This window comes from Pristiophorus japonicus, chromosome 18 (genome assembly GCF_044704955.1).
Source record: "Pristiophorus japonicus isolate sPriJap1 chromosome 18, sPriJap1.hap1, whole genome shotgun sequence".
Taxonomy (NCBI): domain Eukaryota; kingdom Metazoa; phylum Chordata; class Chondrichthyes; family Pristiophoridae; genus Pristiophorus; species Pristiophorus japonicus.
In genome coordinates this window covers 19,924,883-19,946,750 of record NC_091994.1, presented here as the reverse complement: position 1 = coordinate 19,946,750, position 21,868 = coordinate 19,924,883, and positions in this window count along the sequence as shown.

Here is a 21,868-nt window from a genome sequence, read left to right as displayed (position 1 = left end):
AGCGCACCTCTGGCCAGAAATGTGTGCGTGCTTCCTACCTGCCATATTGGGGGCTTAGTAGGCCGATAAGCTGGTTATCGTCCGAAAAACAGGCATTGCGTGACCGAATTTATCGGCCATTATTCCAGACCGTGTTGACTCCTCAGCAAATAGAATTTTGATGATTCATTTCTCACTCATGTTAAAGGTACAATCTTTTCAAAATGGGATCCTGGGCACACTGTTATTTTAACATGATGGAAGCAAATCTGAGGCAGAACTCTGCCACGTGGTAAATGCCAGTTATATTGCACTTGTTTAATTTGAATTCCGGGAGACTGCGCTCCATCACGTTTTCATTACAAAATCCAGCTCTCTTATTCTGCTGGCTGAGTTGTAGACCTGCAAAACCTGGATTAACAATCTTGCTGCTAACATAAAGGATTTAGTACACGCTGATGGCTCACAATCTCCTGGAAGCCAAACTAATGTAAAACGGAGCTAAATGCACTACCGAACCTTCCAACTCATCCTTATATCAATGGCACCACCCTCATTTGTGAACAGTTGCTTGGTATTTTTTAATATTCGTATCCTTGTGTTATTACATATTTCACTGCCATATTTTATGTTGAACATAATAAGTGAAGCATCTGTGACAACCCAACTTTTCCAGAAAGCCTAAAGCAGCACACAACTCTCCAGCATGTTTGACACTTGGTTAAGTCTGCACCCTCGTAAAAATGTTCATAAGTTGGAAGCTCTGTATTCTGCTGCTTTATAGCAGAGCTCTGTTGCTGATCACATTCCCGGTGTTGGCACCAAACTGGGATATAAATGAGTTGATGCTACCTTCTTACAAAATGGTTTTCCCAATCTCTTTCCGGAGACAGCAACGCCGCTGGCAGTGAATGTGACAGAGACGCTATTTCTGCTGACTGGCTGAGCCCACTCACAGAGGACAACCCTGTAGTTCTACATTGTTCAAGTGTTCGAATCCCCCCCAACACTGCGGAGGGCCTGCTGCCAGAAAATAAAAATCGCACATGTGGCGTTTAGACAAGCAAGGGCTCGGCTGCCTTCTGTTGTTGCAGGTGCCTTGCAATCACGCTGCAGTACTTGGAAATGCTGGGAAGAACTGTGACATATGGAATGGATTCCTTATCGAGGACCCCACAGTATAACCTGAAGGATCAAACCTTCCCCGCAAACAGTGGACAACCATCAACCACCTCAGAACTGGCCATGGTAGATGCTGCCATCTTCTCCATAGGTGGAAGATTAAAGCATCCCCATCGTGTGACTGTGGAGCTCCTAATCATTGAGCACTGCCCTCATAGGACATTCATAGGCAGCCTACTGTTACACCGGAAACTTTGGCCTGGATATCCGACTTAGATCTTGGCATTTGATTTGCTTTGTTACTGCCTGTACCATATGAAAAAAGTAGTACTTGGACCATGAGCTATTGTGGCAGTATGACTTTGTATGACAGTTGTGTAAAACCACCATAAAGTGCTGGGTATAGTAATCGATATCAGGAAAGGATGAACAGGCTGGGTCTCTTTTCTCTTGAAAAAAGATGGATGAGGGGAGACCTAACAGAGGTCTTTAAAATAATGAAAGGTTTTGATAGAGTGGACACAGAGAGAATGTTTCCACTGGTGGGGAAGAGCATAACTAGAGGCCATCAATATAAGATAGTCACCAAGAAACCCAATAGGGAATTCAGAAGAAACTTCTTTACCCAAAGAGTGGTGAGAATGTGGAACTCGCTACCATAGGGAGTGGTTCAGGCAAATAGTATAGATGCATTTAAGGGGAGGCTAGACAAACATATGAGGGAGAAGGGAATAGAAGGTTATGCTGGTAGATTTAGATGAGGAAAGACGAGAGCAGGCTCGAGTGGAGCATAAATGCTGGCAGGGACTGGTTGGGCCGAATGGCCTGTTGCTGTGCTGTATATCCTATGTAATCCTATGTAATTCATTCCAAGAGCTGTCACAGGCACAATGGGCCAAATTGCCTCCTTCTGTACTATATCATTCTATGAAAGCAGGTGATTGAGTCTGCAATGATTTTGCAATAAGCACGCTTTTCATATTGGTTGAAACATGGCAAAAACAGTTTTGCATAACAATCCTACTCTTGAGACTGTTCAAAACATGTTTATTATAAAATCGCAATGGACTTGATCTGTCTGCCAGCCTGCTATCACTAAATGTCTTCTACACAAAGTGTTTGTCAACAGGAATTAGAATGCTTGCAAACAATGATTTCTTGACAACATCATGTGCCAGCTGTTGACGATTTTTCTCTCTGTAGTGCACCCTGGTGTGATCGAATATATCCTGTTTATATATTCTGCCCCAGCGAGATCACATTCCGTTCAGGTCAGTGTAACCCATTCTAAATACAATTCCTCCCAGAGTTTATAGCAAAGGAACACAGAATGTCAGATCTGCATTAAAATCTGAAGCTCCAGTGCAGGTCACCAAACTAGATCCAATAGCGTCTGAAATCTCAGCTGTATAGAAACCTTGAACTATCTATCTCCTCACTGTTTATTTTACATAGCCTCATGTGCCAGGAAATATCACAAATTGTTCTTAAAATGCTATTTTAAGCAATGCTTTGCCAGCTAAGCAATGCCTCGATTTTAAAATTATCATCCCGGTTTACAAATCCCTCCACAGCCTCGCCCCTCCTTAACTCAGTAATCTCCTCCAGTCCCACAAACCCCTCGAGATGTCAGCGCCCCTCTAATTCTGCCCTTTTGAACATCTCTGATTATAATCGCTCAACCATTGTTGGCCGTGCCTTAAGATGCCTAGGCCCTAAGCTCTGGAACTCCCTGCCTAAACGTCTCGGCCTGTCTACCTCTCGTTCCTCCTTTAAGACGTTCCTTAGAAACTACCACTTTCACCTGCTCTAATTTCTCCTAAAATGGCTCTATGTCAAATTTTTGTCTTATAACACTCCTGTGGGAGGTTTTACTATGTTCTTCGTACGTTTTACTACGTTAAAGGCGCTATTCAAATACAAGTTGTGGTTGTTGTTATTTCTGGTATTCAACTCACTGCACTGTGTGTATTGGTCACATTGATAGTATTGAAGGTATGGAAAGTGGTACATGTTGTCCAAGGTCTCCTCATGGATCTTGATAACCAGGGAGCAATCCTGTGTGGCGGAGACAGTCCAACAGTGTCTTCAGTGTGCCAGTGCAGCCCTTGGCTGACTGAGGAAAAGAGTGTTCGAAGACCAGGATCTCAAACCCGGCACCAAGCTCATGGTCTACAGAGCAGTAGTGATACCCGCCCTCCTATATGCTTCAGAGACATGGGGGCCGAAATTCAAGGTCTCAGAAAGACCCGTTACTACCTGTTTGCCATGGCCATGCGACGGAATTCCGTGGCCGCCGCTTTTTGGTCAACTGGCCGCCCTGACCCAAATTCAAGTCGGGGTTTTTTTTCGGCCTGTCCCCACTTCCGCCCTGCTGCTGCTGACTGCTGCAAACATGTCATCAAAGCGTGCACTGCCACTATCCCACACCTACAGAATACACCCACCCAAATTCACCTGAGAACGTCATTGCCCGCCGCGTGGTGCCCCTGACAGCACCTTATCCTGTGTGTGCGGCCTGGCAGCATGACGGGCCTTCACGGGGAGGGTGCACTGCCACGGCCGCCATGGCAGTGACTTTTGCCAGCTGGCTTTCCGATCGGCCGGCAAAATACTGCCCATGGGTTCGGCCGGCCTGCCACCCTCTTGGGTGCCAGGCCGCTGGCCCGACCGAAACCCTCCCTGGTGGCCCAGTGGCCGAAGATAAAAAATGCCCAATTCTCTCCCCTTTAACGGAGGGGAGAGAGCGTGGTGACGCACACGCGCTGTGACATCACCACTGCTCCGCCACTGAGTGACAGCGGCGGAGTCTCGATCCGACCCCAACTTTCACCCCTCAGCCTGATTTACCACCGCACTTCCGCCCCCACTATGACCGACTTCCGGTCCAACTTAAAAAAAACGGCAAAGTCATGAAAATTGACGGCAAGGCTGCCTCAACGATCCCGGCAGAAAAAACTTAAAGAAAAAGCTAGGTGCACCAGCCTTCTGTCGGCCCTGAATTTCAGCCCCATAGACTATGTACAGGAGGATCCTCAAAGCATTGGAGAAGTACAGGTGCAGCATTGAGAATCTGGAGTTCTGGAATCCGGACTCCGGGACAATCGGTGGCAGGGTCATCCGGAATCCATAAAATGTTCCGGAATCCGGACCCACCGATGCTGCCCTTACCTTGGGGCCTCCTTGCCAGCCGGCCTGAAGAGCTCCTTGGCAGAGACTCCCCCCACCCCTCCCTTTCTGACAGTCCGAAATCCGGAAATACCCGAACCTGGGCTCGGGTGTTTCCGGATTCGTGACATCAGAAAGACAATCGAAAGTCTGGAAAAGCCTGGAATCCAGAATGGCCTTGGTCCCGAGGGTTCCGGATTCTCGACGCTGTACCTGTACCACCAACGCTGCCTCTGCCAAATCCTGAAAATCCATTGGCAGGAGAGGCACACCAACGTCAGTGTTCTCTCTCAGGCCAAGATCCCCAGCATCGAGGCATTGACCACGCTCGACCAGCTCCAGTGGGCGGGCCATATTGTCTGCATGCCCGATGCTAGACTCCCAAAACAGGCACTCTACTCTGAGCTGCGTCACGGCAGGCGAGTCCCAGCAGGGCAGAGAAAACGCTTCAAGGACATCCTCAAAGCCGCCTTGAAAAAATGCAACATCCCCACCGACTCGTGGCAATCCCTGGCCCAAGACCGCTCAATGTGGAGGAGAAGCATCCGAGAAGGCGCCGAACACTTCGAGTCTCTTCGCTGGGAGCACGCGGAAGCCAAGTACAAACAGTGGAAGCAGCGTACGACAAATCAAGCACCCCACCCACCCGTCCCTCCAACCACCGTCTGCCCCACCTGTGACAGAGACTGTAGATTCCACATTGGTCTCATCAGTCACTTTAAAACACATTTTAGTGTGGAAGCAAGTCATCCTCGACTCTGGGAGACTGCTGAAGATTGATCTCATTAATATGTGACCCTCAATGCTGCGTCGTGAAGCAGTTGTGGTATTTGTACAGACTCGCTCATTTAGTGGTCAATGCCACCAACATCCAATGATATGCCCTTGTCTTACAATGACCTTGACCTATAATCATTTTGGTCATGTGATATTCTGTCCCTACATCAACCAAATGACTTTTTCATGTACCACTGTAAATTTATGATGTCAGGAGCACTTGGTGATGTTCAACGTACAGGTTCAAGAAGTTCATAACAAGGATCTTCCAAAGCCAAAGTTTGTGTTTCTGTCAACCACCAAGGATACTGATGGACGCCAGCATTGACCCCAATGGATAAAAAGAAAGAAAGACTTGCATTTATATACCGTCTTTCACGACCACCGGATATCCCAAAGCACTTTTACAGCCAATGAAGTACTTTTTGAATTGTAGTCACTGTTGTAATGTAGGAAATGCGGCAGCCAATTTGCACACAGCAAGCTCCCACAAACAATAATGTGATACTCACCAGATAATCTGTTTTAGTGATGTTGATTGAGAGATAAATATTGGCCAGAACACTGGTGATAATTCTCCTGCTTTTCTTTGAAATAGTGGCATGGGATCTTTTACATCCACCTGAGAGAGCAGACAGGGCCTTGGTTTAACATCTCATCTGAAAGACAGCACAGCACTCCCTCAGAGTGGCAGCCTAGATTTTTGTGCTAAAGTTCCTGGAGTGGGACTTGAACCCACAACCTTTCTGACTCAGAGGCAAGAGGGCAACCCACTGAGCCACGGCTGAGACTATAATGCCCACCTCCACTGACCCCAATGGGCCCAGTGTGTATTGAGACATATAGACCAGGAAGGTCCCGGGTTTGATCTGGTCATGCTGTATTAGCTCATCTCAGCTGGCAGCAGAATGGACAGCTACAATTGGCATGCGTTCCCTGTGACAAGGTGGGATAAAATCAGCTCGGGTTACCACTGCGAATGGTTATTCTGCTGGAAGGTGTGCATGTGCAAACATCAAGTTAAGAGAGATTGGGCTCTGCTAAGATTCCCTCCTTCTTCCAACATCCTACCTGTGCTCAGTTCGAGGCTCACACAGAAAAAGCAGCTAATTGTGTGAACAATTGGAACCGTAACCCAGCATGAATCAGCGCCTTTCAGAGAATGGAAAAACAATTGGAAAATAAAAATCGTAACATTTCCAAGGATTGGATGAAGGCGTCACTAGACTGCCAGGAATCAGACTGTCTCCTCATGAATGCCTATACCATTACATCACCGGGAATCAGAACCTCTCACTCTACCTTCATCAGAGTTCCCTTTCAATTCTTCCTAATTGATCCCACACTCACAAGAAGTGGAACATTTCTGTTAAACCAATAATCTGTTTTATTGAATTTAATGAAAGGGGTCGCCAACCTTATGTGGTGCCACATTTCCTGGGACTGCCACGAAGCTTAGCAAGGTGCTATAGCGCATTACTACTCGTTTGGAGTGTGGGATCAGCTCGGAACAATAGAAAGGGTATTCCCACTAGACTGCCAAGAATCAGACACCACCAGACAGGCTCGGGATCAGACAACCTCCAGGGTCACCTGCACAGCCGCAGGGAAAGCAGCCACAAAACCACCAGGCTAACCAGACAGATAAACAAAGGAACACCTGGAAAAACAGCTCCAGATCCCAGCACCACCAATGACAAATCATGAGAGCCAGGCGCCTATGTTACGACATTACTCTTGGCTCAGATGTGCACCATCTTTACAAGCTCAAAAATAGGGACAAGTTCAATTGCCACGAGATCCTGCAATGAATGTCCACAAGTGATGCTGTCTTACAGCTTGTCAAATGCATGAGTTGCACAATAACTGCAATGTAATATTATACCATCAGTTAAGATGATAAATGTCAGTAATTTCATGATAATGATATATTTTTACACACACACATATACGCACCATCATCATCATCATAGGCAGTCCCTCGGAATCGAGGAAGACTTACTTCCACTCCACACAAGCACACACACATATACACACATACACACAAGCACACACACATATACACACATACACACAAGCACACACACATATGCGCACATACACACAAACACATACACACATATACGCACATACACACAAACACACACACATATGCGCACATACACACAAACACACACACATATACGCACATACACGCAAGCACACACACATATACACACATACACACAAGCACACACACATACACACACATACACACAAACACACACACATATGCGCACATACACACAAACACACACACATACACACACAAACACACACACATGTACGCACATACACACAAGCACACACACTCAGGTAAATGGAGTTTTAGTGTGGCTACTTGATTCTGAGAAAGTGGCGTGTATCAGTATTGGCAGAGTCGAGTGATGCAGCCTAGCGCACAGCATCGCTATGGATTGTGAGACTGTTGCTATTGCACGTTGCTACATTTTCTTGTGGCACCAGGACATGTGGCATCGCATGAGTTTGGGGAACGCGTTCATTAAACTGAATACAACAGATTATTGGTTTAGAAGCCATTTGCCACTTGTTCTGATTGCAAGATCAGTTAGAAACAATTGGACAGGGGATTTGATGATGAGAGCAATTTTAAAAAGAGCAGTATTTCCTATTCTTTGCCTTTTGGTCTTGCTGGACCACATGTGCCATTGTCCCACCAATTCATCACTCGGACAACCTTCCCAGTGACAACAGTAGGGAAATTCTTTTATTCTTGGAAAATCTCTTCTTGCTCCGAAAAGTATATTTCTGGAAAAGAAATCTATTATAGGAGGAGCATGTGAGGTTATATAAAATGCTGTGCCTATATAAGGAAATGACGGCCATTTAAAACCGTGCGTTGTGTAATAGACACGTCAGTCACCATGTGGAAAAGTTGTTTACTTGTAAACACAAGGAAGCTCAAAAGACCTTGGCAGACGTCAGAGGCTTGGCGCCGTGCCACAAAGGTAATGTGGAAACAGCAGAAAGGTGCCAAAAGGAGCTCCTGTGAAAATACTGAAAAGGAACCAGCAAGTGCTTCCATGTGTCAGTTTGGCAGCTGGGAATTTCACAGATGCAGTTTGGAAAGTAGATACGTACTGCGGGATTCGACTCCTATAAATCCGCAATCGCAGATCCCGCCTCAGCAGTAAATTTCCTTTAATTGAAGTTAGTTTTCCAAGTTAGTAGTTGATCCATAATAACAAACTCGCTTTATCCTGACCTTAATCTGGAGCACAAGTTGCCATTTCTGGACGGCAAATAGGAATTTGAACCTCGAGCAGCTGGTCTGAATGACTATTGAAAATTGCCGAGTGGCTCGGATTTTTAAAAACTGAACAGACCGGTCCCAAGTTCAATTGCTGGTTTGTCCTGGGCTGGCTGATAGAGGCAGGACGGCAGTAGGAGGAGGTACAATTGGCCTCTGTGACCCTGATCTTGGGTCTAGTGTCCCTGCTCCTGATCATTCTCCAGTGACTCCTGCTGGAAAGTGTGCCTGTGTGGATATAGTGTGCTCAGGTGTGATGCCTTCTAAAGAAAGAAAGAATTACATTTATGTCGCGCCTTTCATGACCACCGGACGTCTCAAAGCGCTTTACAACCAATTAAGTACTTTTGAAGTGTGGTCACTGTTGTAATGTGGAAAACGCGGCAGCCAGTTTGTGCACAAGCAAACTCCCACAAACAGCAATGTGATAATGACCAGATAAACTGTTATTTTGTTATGTTGATTAAGGGATAAATATTGGCTAGGACACCAGGGTTAACTCTCCTGCTCTTTTTTGAAATAGTGCCATGGGATCTTTTACGTCCACTTGAGAGAGCAGACGGGGCTTCGGTTTAACGTCTCATCTGAAAGAACCTCCAACAGTGTGGCACTCCCTCAACACTGCACTGGAGTATCAACCTAGATTTGGTGCTCACGTTCCTGCAGTGGGATTTGAACCCACATCATCATCAGAGGCAGTCCCTCGAAGCGAGGATGACTTGCTTCCACGCCAAAAAGGGATGAGTTCACAGGTATTTCAATGAAGGACCTAATATTCCAGATCCCGAACTACATCGTGAAGGGTGGAAGATGCCTGTGCTTGGAGTTTTTTTTACCGTGTGGTGGCCGTTGCACACCAGCCACCACACTGGCTTGGCAGAGCTAGGATTATCCAAGACTAACTGGAGATCAGCTCTGCTGCACAGGCCGAGCGCGCACACATATCACAGTGTGGGCTGGCTCATGCTGCCCCTGGGCCCTCGCCTCTTCTGGGCCCCAGATTCACGCCTCTCCTGGGCCCCGGTCACTTCCCTCCACGGACTCTTGCCGCTCCTTCGCCCCTCCTGCTGTGTCTGCCCGCACTGAAATCAGCGACCTGGCTTTATAGCCATCGCCCTCCTGCAGCAGCACGCGCTGCTCCCTGCAGTGGTATGCCGCTGCACGCTGCTCCCTCCAATGGCCCCGGCCTGCTGATGGTCTTACAGTCTGGGACTGCGCTGTTTCCGGGCCGTGCCACTGCACGCTGCTCCCTCCAATGAACCCACAACCTTCTGAGGCGAGACTGCTACCCACTGAGCCACAGCTACCTACAGTGAAAGAGAAGGCCATACTCACTGCCTTAGGCTCAATATGAAGGATGGCCATTGGGTAAAGATGCCAGAGGGCTTCTGGCAGGTGTGAACTTTCCTCCAGGGGACGAGGGGAGGAAATCTAAATGGGGCTGAATCTATTGTAGTTTTCCTCATTGAAAATAAACTCTGAACTTATCGTGGCCTGTTAACTGAATGGTGTTGGGTGCATGACCGAATAAGAGACTACCCACCACAAGACTTACAGTGATCTCAATAACCTCTTGCCCCAGAAGTGACTGCCGGGGAATGATTAGACACCCACCACTATACTGTCTGTAATCATTTTAAAAGGGGCACCTGCAGATGCCAAATGACCAGGTGCCTGGCACCACGGCACTGGCAAGTTTTCGGTCCATTGTGCTTGTGCCAGCATTTGCTTGTGCTGAGTATGGTGGGAGAGCATAAAGAACTTGCATTCATATAACATCTTTCACATCCACAAGATATCGCAGAATGCTTCACATCCAATAATTACTTTAGAAATATGCTGGAGTTTGTTAATGATAATTGTTATGTATTTAACCCTTGCATTACACCTGACCACCAGAGGGCCCACCTGTTGGAGTCTGAAGGGATCCCAGCATCCCTTGAGAGCACAGTATATAAGCAGGCCACCCACAAGGTACCTGCACTCTGGAACCTTAATAAAGGAGCTAAGGTTACACTTGCTCATTACACACAGTACTCAGTCTCACCATTTATTACGAGTATAATAATAATGACCAGGTAATCTGTTTTGATGGTGTTGGTTGAGGCCAGAAAAGTTGCCTTGCTGTTCTTTGAACAGTGCAATGGGATCTTTTGCAACCCCCTCCCCCCGAACAGGTTAAATATCTCAACCAAAAGATGGCACCTCTCCCTCAGCACTGCCCTGAAGTGTCAGCCTAGATAATGGGCTGAAATTCTGGAGTGGGGCTTAAACCCACATTCTTCTGACTCAAAAGCAGGAGTGCTAACGTGAGCCAATCTTACTTGGCAATAACATGGCTAAAGGGATATTTGGTGAATGTGGATCGGTGCCTTCAGATATGTGCGACCGATGGCAATGAACACAAAACGATCAAAACTTGGAGCAAATGTAAACCGCAAATGACCAAATCCCACCCACTCTAGATTTTATATTCAGCTCATCTTTACCCCAAGTTTCCAATTCGGTTTGATACACATTGGCAAAAGAAGCAAAGGCGATGTAACAAAAAACTTTTTTACGCAGCGCGTGTTTGGGATCTGGAATGCACTGCCTGAAAGGGGGGCGGAGACAGACTCAATCTAATCTTTCAAAAGGGAGTTGGATAAGTATCCAAAGGAAAAAAAATTGCAGGGCTACGGGGAAAGGACGGGGGTGTGGGACTAGCTGAGAGCCGGCACGGGCTCGACGGGCCGAATGGCCTTCTTCCGTGCTGTAACCATTCTATGATTCTATTCTGGGGTTTTAAATTTAATACTGGGCTCATCTCCACTCTAATTTTTAAATTCAATCATCATTCATTAAAACAGATAGACTTCCAGATTTCAGTCTGAATTAGCTCAAGTAAACTTGCGACCTTGAATTCTAACTCTGCCTGGAGACAGACATTCAGATTAAAATGAGATTCTTGCTTGAATAATGCAAGAGCGCCAAAGATGCTGAGTGAGCAGTAGTGTTTATCTCACATCACACTTACACATTCAGCAATGTTGGATGAAGAATGTCACCAACAACTAAAAAAAAAATGCATTTGATGCATTGGTGCCAATCCTGGTTCATAGTATGATCCAACGCAGAAGGAGGCCATTTGGCCTATCATGCTTGTGCTGCTCTTTGGTAGAGCTATCCAATTTGTCCCACACTCCTGCTCTTTCCCCATTGCCCTGTAAATGTTTCCCCTTTGAGTATTCATCCAATTACCTTTTGAAAGTTACGATTGAATCTGCCTCCATCACCCTTTCAGGCAGCGCATTCCAGATCACAACAACTCGCTGCATGAAAACATGTTTCCTCATGTCGACACTGTTTCTTTTGCCAATCACCTTAAATCTGTTTCCTCTAGTTACCGACTCGTCTGCCATTGGAAACAGTTTCTCCTTCTTTACTCCAGCAAAACCCTTCATGATTTTCAACATCTCTATCAAATCTCCTCTCAGCTCTAAAGAGAATAACCCTAATTTCTCCAGTCGTCCAACTAACTGAAGTCCCTCATCCCTGATATCATTCTTGTAAAACTCTTCTGCACCCTTTCCAAGGCCTTGACATTGCTCCTAAAATGTGGTGCCAAGAATTGACAACAATACTCCAGCTGAGCCCTGACTAGTGTTTTATAAAAGTTTAGCATAACTGTTGTGTACGTGTAAATAACTGACAAACTGAGCCAGGAGAAATGTAACTTAACTTAACTGCGCTTTTATACAACTCAAAATGGTGTCCCAAACCGTCATGAGCCAGAATGAATGCAGCAACAGTGAATAGCTCCCGCGGGGTCCTAATGCCCGTCCTGCGAGCTGTAACAAACAAATAGATTATGAACACAACAATAACTTCCTTGTACTCTATAGGGCCGAAATTCAGGCCCGCCAGAAACCTGGCGCACCTACCGTCTTTTTTGGCATCATTACCAGCGCTATGTTTGCGGTGGGCACTCGATCGATATTCACGGATTTTGGGGGAAAAATGGCATCCGGCGGTAATGGCCAACGGGAATCGGGAGCTTGGCAGTGTGGGTGGGTTGATTGAAACGGCATTACCACGGGGAAATTCACCCTTCTGGTCATTTGCAGCTAACGAGCCAGCTGCTCCCTGGCCTTCTTACAGGCCGGAGCTTCCAGCTAGGCCCTGAGGGGGGAAGGAGTTGTGTTCAAGGATGGCTGGTGCTGGTTTTCCGACGTTGAGCTGGAGACCCTGATGCAGGGTGTGGAGGGGAGAAGGTGAGTCCTGTACCCAGCCACAGGGAGACCCACTGGCGAGGTGTTTACCAATGCCTGGAGGGAGATTGCTGTGGAGGTCTCAGGGACCTCCGTTCATAACCGCACCGCCACGCAGTGCAGAAAATGACTGAACCACATCATCCGTCTGATGAAAGTGAATCCCTGTTCCACCAACTTCTGACCTTGCATCAGCGAGCCTCTCCTTCATCCTTCTCTTATTTCCCACCTTCACTGTATAGTCACTGAAGCAGCATTTTATTGCTGAGGTCTATATATACATATATAATATGTGTGTGTGTTTGCACAATGGAGGCTCCCTCTCATCTCACACTTACAGCTGCATGTCAAGGACACACTTGCACACTCATATCTGATGCGTGTTCACAGTGGTACTCACCAACCATTCTATGTTTTGCAGGCTAAAATTACACACAACAGGCTGGAGCAGAGGAGGACTGGTGGTAGCAAGCCCCAGCTCCAAACCCTTGGAGGAGAGGGACGAGGCGGTTGTCGGCAGACATGGTGCCTTCCCTGTGGCCACCGGTACTGCCGATGCCGATGTCGGTAAGTGAAGGCCCTCCTTTAATGATCTCTCTCCCTGAATGCTCCAGCACCTACTGTGCCTTTCCTTCTGAAAGTGTGCTCGTTGCAACCTCCATGCATCAATCCTCTACCTCCCCCTCACGGCAGCCCTTCTCCCATTTATGCTTGTAGATGAGAGGACGAGTGGCAACCCAGGAGACAGAGAGGCACTACCTGTCAGACCAGTGCCAGGCCTGGAGACAACCCCAGAACCGAATGGCAGCCCAGAAAGCAGAGAGGCACCACCTGTCAGACCAATGCCAGGCCTCGATGACACCTTTGAGGACAGCAGTACCAAAATGCCGAATGACAGCATCGAGGACATTGAGGGCTCCAGCCTTGCTGACAGCCTGGAGCACACTCCATCTTTTGGGGACCTCAGTGATGAGGAGGACACTGCTGGCAGCACCGCATCACTGCTTCCACCCACACGCGCCGGCTCAGATACTGGGAGTGTGCGGTCCGATCTCGTGCAGATAGTACAGGGGTCTGCACTGGGTTTTGCCGGGGCATAGAGGCCTGCAGTATTGTGACGGGGCTAGGTAACCTCAGGTGCCATCTCTCCAGGGGGAGAGTCCGCACCGGAGTTCTGCTGAGGAGGACTCAGACGAGCCCATCGATGTTGGGGCTTATGAGAGAAGGGTGGAGGCCATGTATTCGCAGATGTTGGGGGCACTGACAAAGGTGCCAGAGAGGCTGTCGGAAGTGGTCAGGAGAGTGGAGGAGTCCGCCTCCCGCATAGTCCACAGCTCTGCACACACCATGGAGCCCACCATTGCCAGTGTGCAGGCGGTGGTGGACTCAGAAATTGTCTGTGCGGATCCAGCTGTGATGCCGCAACTTGTAGGTGATGTGTCAGATGCCATTACAGCACAGGCGCGAGGGAACGAGCGCATTGGAGCTGGTTTGGAGAGGGTGGCCGTGTCCCTGGAAGCGCAGAATGCTCTTAGACACTCTGGGCAACAGGCCACGGAGCGTCTTACTGCTGCCATGGAACGTCAAATTGCTGCCATGTCTACTGGCTTTGAGACTCTGGCTGCTCTCATGCAGTCTCAGCTCAATGCTACCCGACACCTCAGTGTTGCATTTGCGGCTGGGTCCACCAGGGGCCACGGGGAACCTTCCGGTGTGGCCCCATAGCCCCGACCGGAGCTCCCTCAGATTGGTGGTGGTGGTAATGTGCCGCCCCCGGTGAGTGATGCAGGCTCCTCAGACCAGGATACGGATGATGCGCTCCCTCAGGATCACAGCATTCCTGGCCCCAGACCTGTCACTCCGCCAGTGCCTCTACACATGGCCTCACCGAAGCCAAGCCAGATTGAACCCTCCCAGGAGAGTGCTGACCAGTCTGCACCCGGCCCTTCCAGGCCTAAAGCTGGTCAAGGACGTCCTAGAAGGACATCTGCAGCTTCCACACAGGGAACACAGCAGCCTTCCCAGACTCATGGGGCAGCCACAAGGGAGACACTGAGGTGTAGGAGTAGAATAGACATGCATAAGAGGGGTTATAAGGAAATGACGACGCCTGCGTCTGCGTACATACAGAGGCCGCACTCCAGGACATAGACTTATGCTAAACATCCGTAAGACAAAGGTCCTCCACCAGCCTGTCCTCACCGCACAGCACTGCCCCCCAGTCATCCAGATCCACAGCGCGGCCCTGGACACCGTGGACCACTTCCAATATCTCGGGAGCCTCCTATCAACAAGAGCAGACATCGACGACGAGATCCAACACCGCCTCCAGTGCGTCAGTGCAGCCTTCGATCACCTGAGGAAAAGAGTGTATGAAAACCAGGCTCTCCAAACTGCCACCAAGCTCATGGTCTACAGGGCTGTAGTAATACCTGCCCTCTTGTATGGCTCAGAGACATGGACCATGTACAGTAGACACCACAAGTGCTGGAGAAATAGCACCAGCGATGTCTCCGCAAGATCCTACAAATCCCCTGGGAGGACAGGCGCACTAACATCAACGTCCTCACTCAGGCTAACATCCCCAGCATTGAAGCACTGACCACACTCGATCAGCTCCGCTGGGCAGGCCACATCGTCCGCATGCCAGACACGAGACTCCCAAAGCAAGTGTTCTACTCAGAGCTCCTTCATGGCAAATGAGCCTAAAGTGGGCAGTGGAAACACTACAAGGACACCCTCAAAGCCTCCCTGATAAAGTACAACATCCCCACTGACACCTGGGAGTCCCTGGCCCAAGACCGCCCTAACTGGAGGAAGTGCATCCAAGAGGGCGCTGAGCACCTCGAGTCTCAACGCCGAGAGCATGCAGAAATCAAGCGCAGACAGCGGAAAGAGCGTGCGGCAAACCAGTCCCACCCACCCCTTCCCTCAATGACTATCTGTCCCACCTGTGACAGAGTCTGTGGCTCTCATATTGGAGTTTTCAGCCACCAAAGAACTCACTTCAGAAATGGAAGCAAGTCTTCCTCGATTCCGAGGGACTGCCTATGATGATGATAAGGAAATGTACAAGGGTGAGAAATTAAGTTTTGTGTAAGTTTTTTGCACTGCTCATTGTTCTGTTAGTTTTTTTGCACTAATTTGGATTATATCATAAATCTTTATTTTTTGTACTGGGAAGGTGTATCTTTTTAGAGTGGGCAATTATATGTGAAGGCACTCATTGGGATAGCCATGGAAAATAAAAGTTGAAGGGTCATGTGGGGATGAAATTATCTGAATCGAGCAGCAATCAGACGTCTCTGCATTTCTCTTGCAGGGTTCAGATCCTGGTCCTCCTCCTCCTCCTCCTCCTCCTGCACCTCCTCCTCCTCCTCCTCCTCCTCCTCCTCCTGTGCCTCCTCCTCCTCCTCCTGTGCCTCTTCCTCCTCCTCCTGTGCCTCCTCCTTCTCCTCTGCGCCTCCTCCTGCGCCTCCTCCTCCTCCTCCTGCACCTCCTCCTCCTCCTCCTCCTGTGCCTCCTCCTCCTCTTCCTCCTGCACTTCCTCCTCCTCCTCCTGCACGTCCTCCTCCTCCTGTGCCTCCTCCTCCTCCTCCTCCTGCACCTCCTCCTCCTCCTCCTCCTCCTGCACCTCCTCCTCCTCCTGCACCTCCTCCTCCTCCTCCTCCTGCACCTCCTCCTCCTCCTCCTCCTGCACCTCCTCCTCCTCCTGTGCCTCCTCCTCCTCCTGCACCTCTTCCTCCTCCTCTGCGCCTCCTCTTCCTCCTCCTCTGCGCCTCCTCCTGCACCTCCTCTTCCTGCTGCTGTGCCTCCTCCTCAAGTGGTACTGCTGGCTCGACCTCCGGCGGCTGGCCCCTCATGAGAGCCAAGTTGTGCAGCATGCAGCAGACCACCACGAATATGGAGACCCGTTCAGGAGAGTACTGCAAAGCGTCACCAGAGCGGTCCAGGCAACGGAACCTCTGTTTGAGGATCCCGATGCAGTGCTCGATGATGCACCTGGTGGCAGAATGAGCGTTGTTGCACGCATGCTTGGCTGCAGTCCTGGGGTTTCGCAGTGGAGTGAGCAGCCAAGTGGACAGGGGATATCCCTTGTCCCCAAGCAGCCATCCACAATCGAAGTTTGGCCCGGAAACGATGGCGGGCACACTGCTCTGGCGCAGGATGAACGAATCGTGGCTGCTGCCTGGACACCTGGCATCAACTGTCAGGATCTTAGGCTGGTGGTCGCACATTCAGGGAGTAGAATCCCTTTCTGTTCAGAAAGAGTTTGGGATGGTTCAGTGGCGGCCTCAGTGATCAGGGATGACACCCCGCACCCTGGGGATCCCTGCAATCCGGACAAGTCCAGCCTGCCGCTCCACTTGCTTCTCCCTGGTCAACGGGAAGGAGATATATTGGATGCTTCTCTTATACAGAGCATCGGTGACCTGCCGGATGGAGCGACGGGTGGAGAATTGGGATATATTAGAAATCTCTGCAGTTGCAGACTAGAAAGAGCCCGTCGCGTAAAGGTTGAGAGCTTTGGTGACCTTGGTCTTAACGGTGAGAGCTGTCCTCAACTGCGTGTGAGGCTGCAGATCGGTCCACAGGAGATTGCACAACTCCCTCAGTAAGTCCTTTCTAAATCACAGCCTTCGCAAACATTGCTCATCACTGAGCTCCAGGAATGAAAACTGACGTTGGTATACCTTTTGATGGTAGGGCCTCCTTCTCCCCAGGTCTGTGCTGGGCGCCTCCGATGGCAACTGGCTGATCGCCTTCTCCCTGTTCTTGCTGGTGTTCCTCAGCCTCTATAGGCTGCTGCTGGCAAGGCTCCTGGACCAGTATGTGGTGCGGGGGGGATCAGCGTACCTGACCCTCCTCCTCACGCCATCTCCCTCCTGGCCACCCTCTCTACGTGGAGGTCTGCGGCCTTCTGCAGGCCCTTCTCTCTGTTGGGCATCCATGGCTTCTGCCTCCCTTGCCCACTGCCTCTGTACCCGTTGCTGACAACGCCGCCTTCTCCTGCATGCCGCCCTGCCTCTCGCAATGTGCACAAGGCGTTGCCCTGCCAAAACTGAGCCCATTCTGTCTGCAGGCTCGACCCTCACAAGCAGGCCTCTGTGGACCAGAGAATGAGGCCCACAGGCCATGACTGATCAGTGAGAGTGAAAAATTGTTCTAAACTCTCAAAAAGTTCTCAAATGTCCGGTGCAGGTGTAGCAAATCCCTGCAAAGAAATCGATAAAGTTTGCACAAAAAAAATCCCGATCACACCAAACGTCCAATCTCCTCCTCTGGCGCTCTGGTGGTGTGGCGGAGCAACGCCTTGTGCACATTGCGAGAGGCAGGGTGGCATGCAGGAGAAGGCGGTCGTTACCGGTGCGAACCCCATTCTGCAGCGGAAGTCTGGGGTTTCGGGCGGAAGTGGACACCGCCCCAAAAACTCCCGCGCTGAATATGGGTCGTGACGGCCAATAGACTGCAACGCAGCGGCCACTCGATTCCGTCGCATGGCCGCCACAAAACGGTGGTAACGGGCCTTATCCGGACCTTGAATTTTGGCCCCTATGCCTCTATTTTTTTTTCTTCTACTTAAGCAGTCTCCCGGAGTCGAGGATGACTTGCTTCCACACTAATATGAATTCTACTAATAATGCCAAAGATATGCTTTTCAAACAATCTCCTTAACTTGACCTGCCACCTTCAAAGGTTTGTGTACATATACCCACAGATCTCTCTGTTCCTGCACTCCCTTTAACATTGTACCATTTAGTTTATATTGCCTCTCCTCATTCTTCTGACCAAAATGTATCACTTCACACTTCTCTGTGTTAAATTTCATCTACAATCTGTCTGCTCAATTCCCCCGTCTGTCCATGTCCTCCTGAAGTCTGTAACCATCCTCCTATTTGTTTACTACACTTCCAAGTTTCGTGTCATCTGCAAATGCTGAAATAATTCTAATTTTTTCCACCCAGTTTCTCCCTTCCATCTCCTCTACTGCAGCTGTTCATTCTTTGGCAACTTATCGGTTTTGTCTATTCCAGTTGCCTTCCAGTGGTATCACACCCAAATGTCAGCAAATTCAGCATGGTTGTGCTCCTGGAGTGGAGTCCCCTAGACGGTAACACGGGTTGCAGAATTGGAGCTACAAGCAGTTCGAAACCCTATTTCTGAATCAACATGGGTCATTTTAACTGTCCATCTGCTCAGTGGGTAGGGTTAAAATGGACCCCATTAAGAAGTAGTATGAGGAAAGAGCAAGGAAACGTGATTAGAGTCAAACTTGCATTTATATTGTGCCTTTCACAACCTCAGGACGTCCCAAAGTGTTGTACAGCCAATAAGGTACTTCAATTTGTGCACAGCAAGGTCCCACAGATAGCAATGAAATAAATGACCAGATAATCTGTTTGTAGATGTTGGCTCAGGGATAAATATTGGGAAGGACAACAGGGAGAACTCCCCTGCTCTTCATGGAAATATGCCATGGGATCTGTTACCTGAGAGGACTTGTTTTAACGTCTCATCCGAAAGACGGCACCCCCCGACAGTGCAGCACTCCCTCAGTACTGCACTGCAGTGTCAGCCTAGATTTATGTGCTCAAGCTCCTGGAGTGGGACTTGAGCCTTCTGACTCAACGATGAAAGTGAGACTGAGCCACAGCTGACACCAGGAGTACATAGTTCTGATAAGCTAGCACAAGTAAGATGGGCTGACTGGCTTCTTTTTGTTCTGGAAATTCTACAGTTGTGTGAGAGTTAAAAAAATAAACAATGGAAAGATACATATCATACCATCATAGGCAGTTCCTCGAATCGAGGATGACTTGCTTCCACGTCAAAAAGTTCACAGGTGTTTCAATGAAAGACCTAATATTCCAGATCCCGAACTAAAGCTTGAAGGGTGGAAGATGCCTGTGCGTGGATTTTTTACCATGTGGTGGCCATTGCACACCAGCCACCACACGGGCTTGACAGAGCTAGGTCTTGGTCCAGTGGCAAGGATTAACCAAGACAACTGGAGACCAGCTCTGCTGCACGGACCTAGTGCGCACACATATCGCAGTGTGGGCTGGCCCGTGCTGCCCCTGGGCCCTCGCCTCTTCTGGGCCCCAAACTCGCACCTCTCCTGGGCCCCGATCACATTTCTCTATAATCTCTCGCTGCTCCTTCGCCCCGACCTCGCTCCTGCTCCTGCTGTACCTGCCCAGATAATTAACACAGACGATGTCATGAATTACTGTACACAAACCAGATTGTTTCCTCGCATAGTCATCAAAAACAGGAGTTTCTTTGATTCCTTGCATTGATAGTATCAATGATACATACAAATAGTGAAACAATCAGATAAATAACTAGCTACTCATTATCCTGAAGTCAGGTCTCACTGTCATAAATCGACACCCGCCATGAAGTACTGTAATGCGGAAATGAAGTACAAGATTTCAACAGCTACTGAATTTGAATCAAGCAATTGTTGTGGACATTAACCATCACACTGCGGAAATTGAGAACGTTTGTATCATGTATGTAACCTTTATGTAACAACACTGCAATACTGTATATACGTAAGAAATGCACACCTTGACCACAGGGGGTGAATTTGTGGGAGACACTCCTCACCGGGTCATCTAGGTATATAAAGGGAGGTCACACGCAGGGTCATCACTTTTTGGTCCTGTGAATAAAGGTTCAGGTCATGGAGTGACCTTGTCCATAGAATGTGCCTCGTGTGGATTTGTGGTATTGTGTAAGGACTTTACATTGGCGACGAGAAACGGGAATCAATGACCCATGAGAATGGCCACCGGCAGCACAGATGAACGGCACTGTGTTGGTGAGGACTGGGACGATTTCATTGAGAGGCTCCAGCAGAGTTTTGTCACGAAGGACTTGCTGGGAGACGCAGCGGCCGACAAGCGAAGGGCTCATCTGCTGACCAGCTGCGGACCGAAGACTTACGCGCTCATGAAAGACCTGCTAGCACCCGAGAAGCCGACGGACAAAACCTTTGAAGAGCTCAGCAAACTAATCGGTGAGCACCTCAAACTGGCGAGCAGCATACACATGGCCCGACACAGATTCTATACCCACCGACGTCGGGAACGACAGAGCATACCGGATTTCATTGCGGACCTCCGGCGCTTGGCCAGCCTCTGTAAGTTCATAGACGCCTGCAGGGGGGAGATGCGAAGGGATTTCTTTATTGAGGGCAGTGGTCATGCTGGGATTTTCAGAAAGCTAATTGAGACCAAGGACTTGACCTTGGAAGCAGCGGCGTTGATGGCTCAGACTTTTATGGCAGGGGAGGAGGAAACCAAGATAACATACCCGCGCAATTTTGCCTCCAACATGGCGATGGATCAGAGAGTCAATATCATAAACGCGACACAGAGCCCCGCAGGCAGGCAAGGGCAGTTCGACACACCCCAGGCAGCAATAGATCCAAGAGTAAGTCTCCAACAGAGACAATGGCAGGCTGAACAGACATTTACACCCCCTAGTGGACAATGCAGCCCGGGATAGGGCCATTGACACCCAGTAACAGGGTGCTCAAGAGCAGTCAAAGGGACAAGCAGTGAGGAATGCCTTTCAACAGCTCTTTTGTTCACAACAATGGGAATCTCAATTCATGATGGAGGTTTGGGGGCAGACATGCTGCCAGGACAGGCAGGTTTCAACAGTTCGTCTGCAAAAATTGTAACCTCTGTGGCCATTTAGCCAGAATGTGCAGAAAGCCTGTAACCAGGCTAATATACGAGGCGGATGAACCAGATGAGGGGTCTGCGAGGCAGGATGACGCTTGGGGCAAATCAATGGACGCTGAAGTTCAGCGGGTTCATGTAGCAAACATTCACAGCTCATATACCAAAACGCCACCCATGATGATGAAAGTCCTATTTAATGGCATCCTTGTATGCATGGAGCTGGACACGGGGGCCAGCCAGTCACTCATGAGTGTTCAACAATTCAAAAAGCTGTGGCTACTCAAAGCCAGCAGACCCAAACTAGAATGCATTGAGATGCAATTACGGACGTATACCAAAGAAATCATTCCAGTGCTAGGCAGTGCAATGTTGGCGGTCACACACAATGGCACGGTGAACCAGCTGCCGCTCTGGATTGTCCCGGGCAATGGTCCCGCACTGGTGGGGAAGAGCTGGTTAGCTGAGATGAGCTGGAAATGGGGGGATGTGCACGTCATGTCACCTGTGGAGCAAAGTTCATGCTCACAGGTCCTACAGCAATTTGAGTCACTATTTCAACCTGG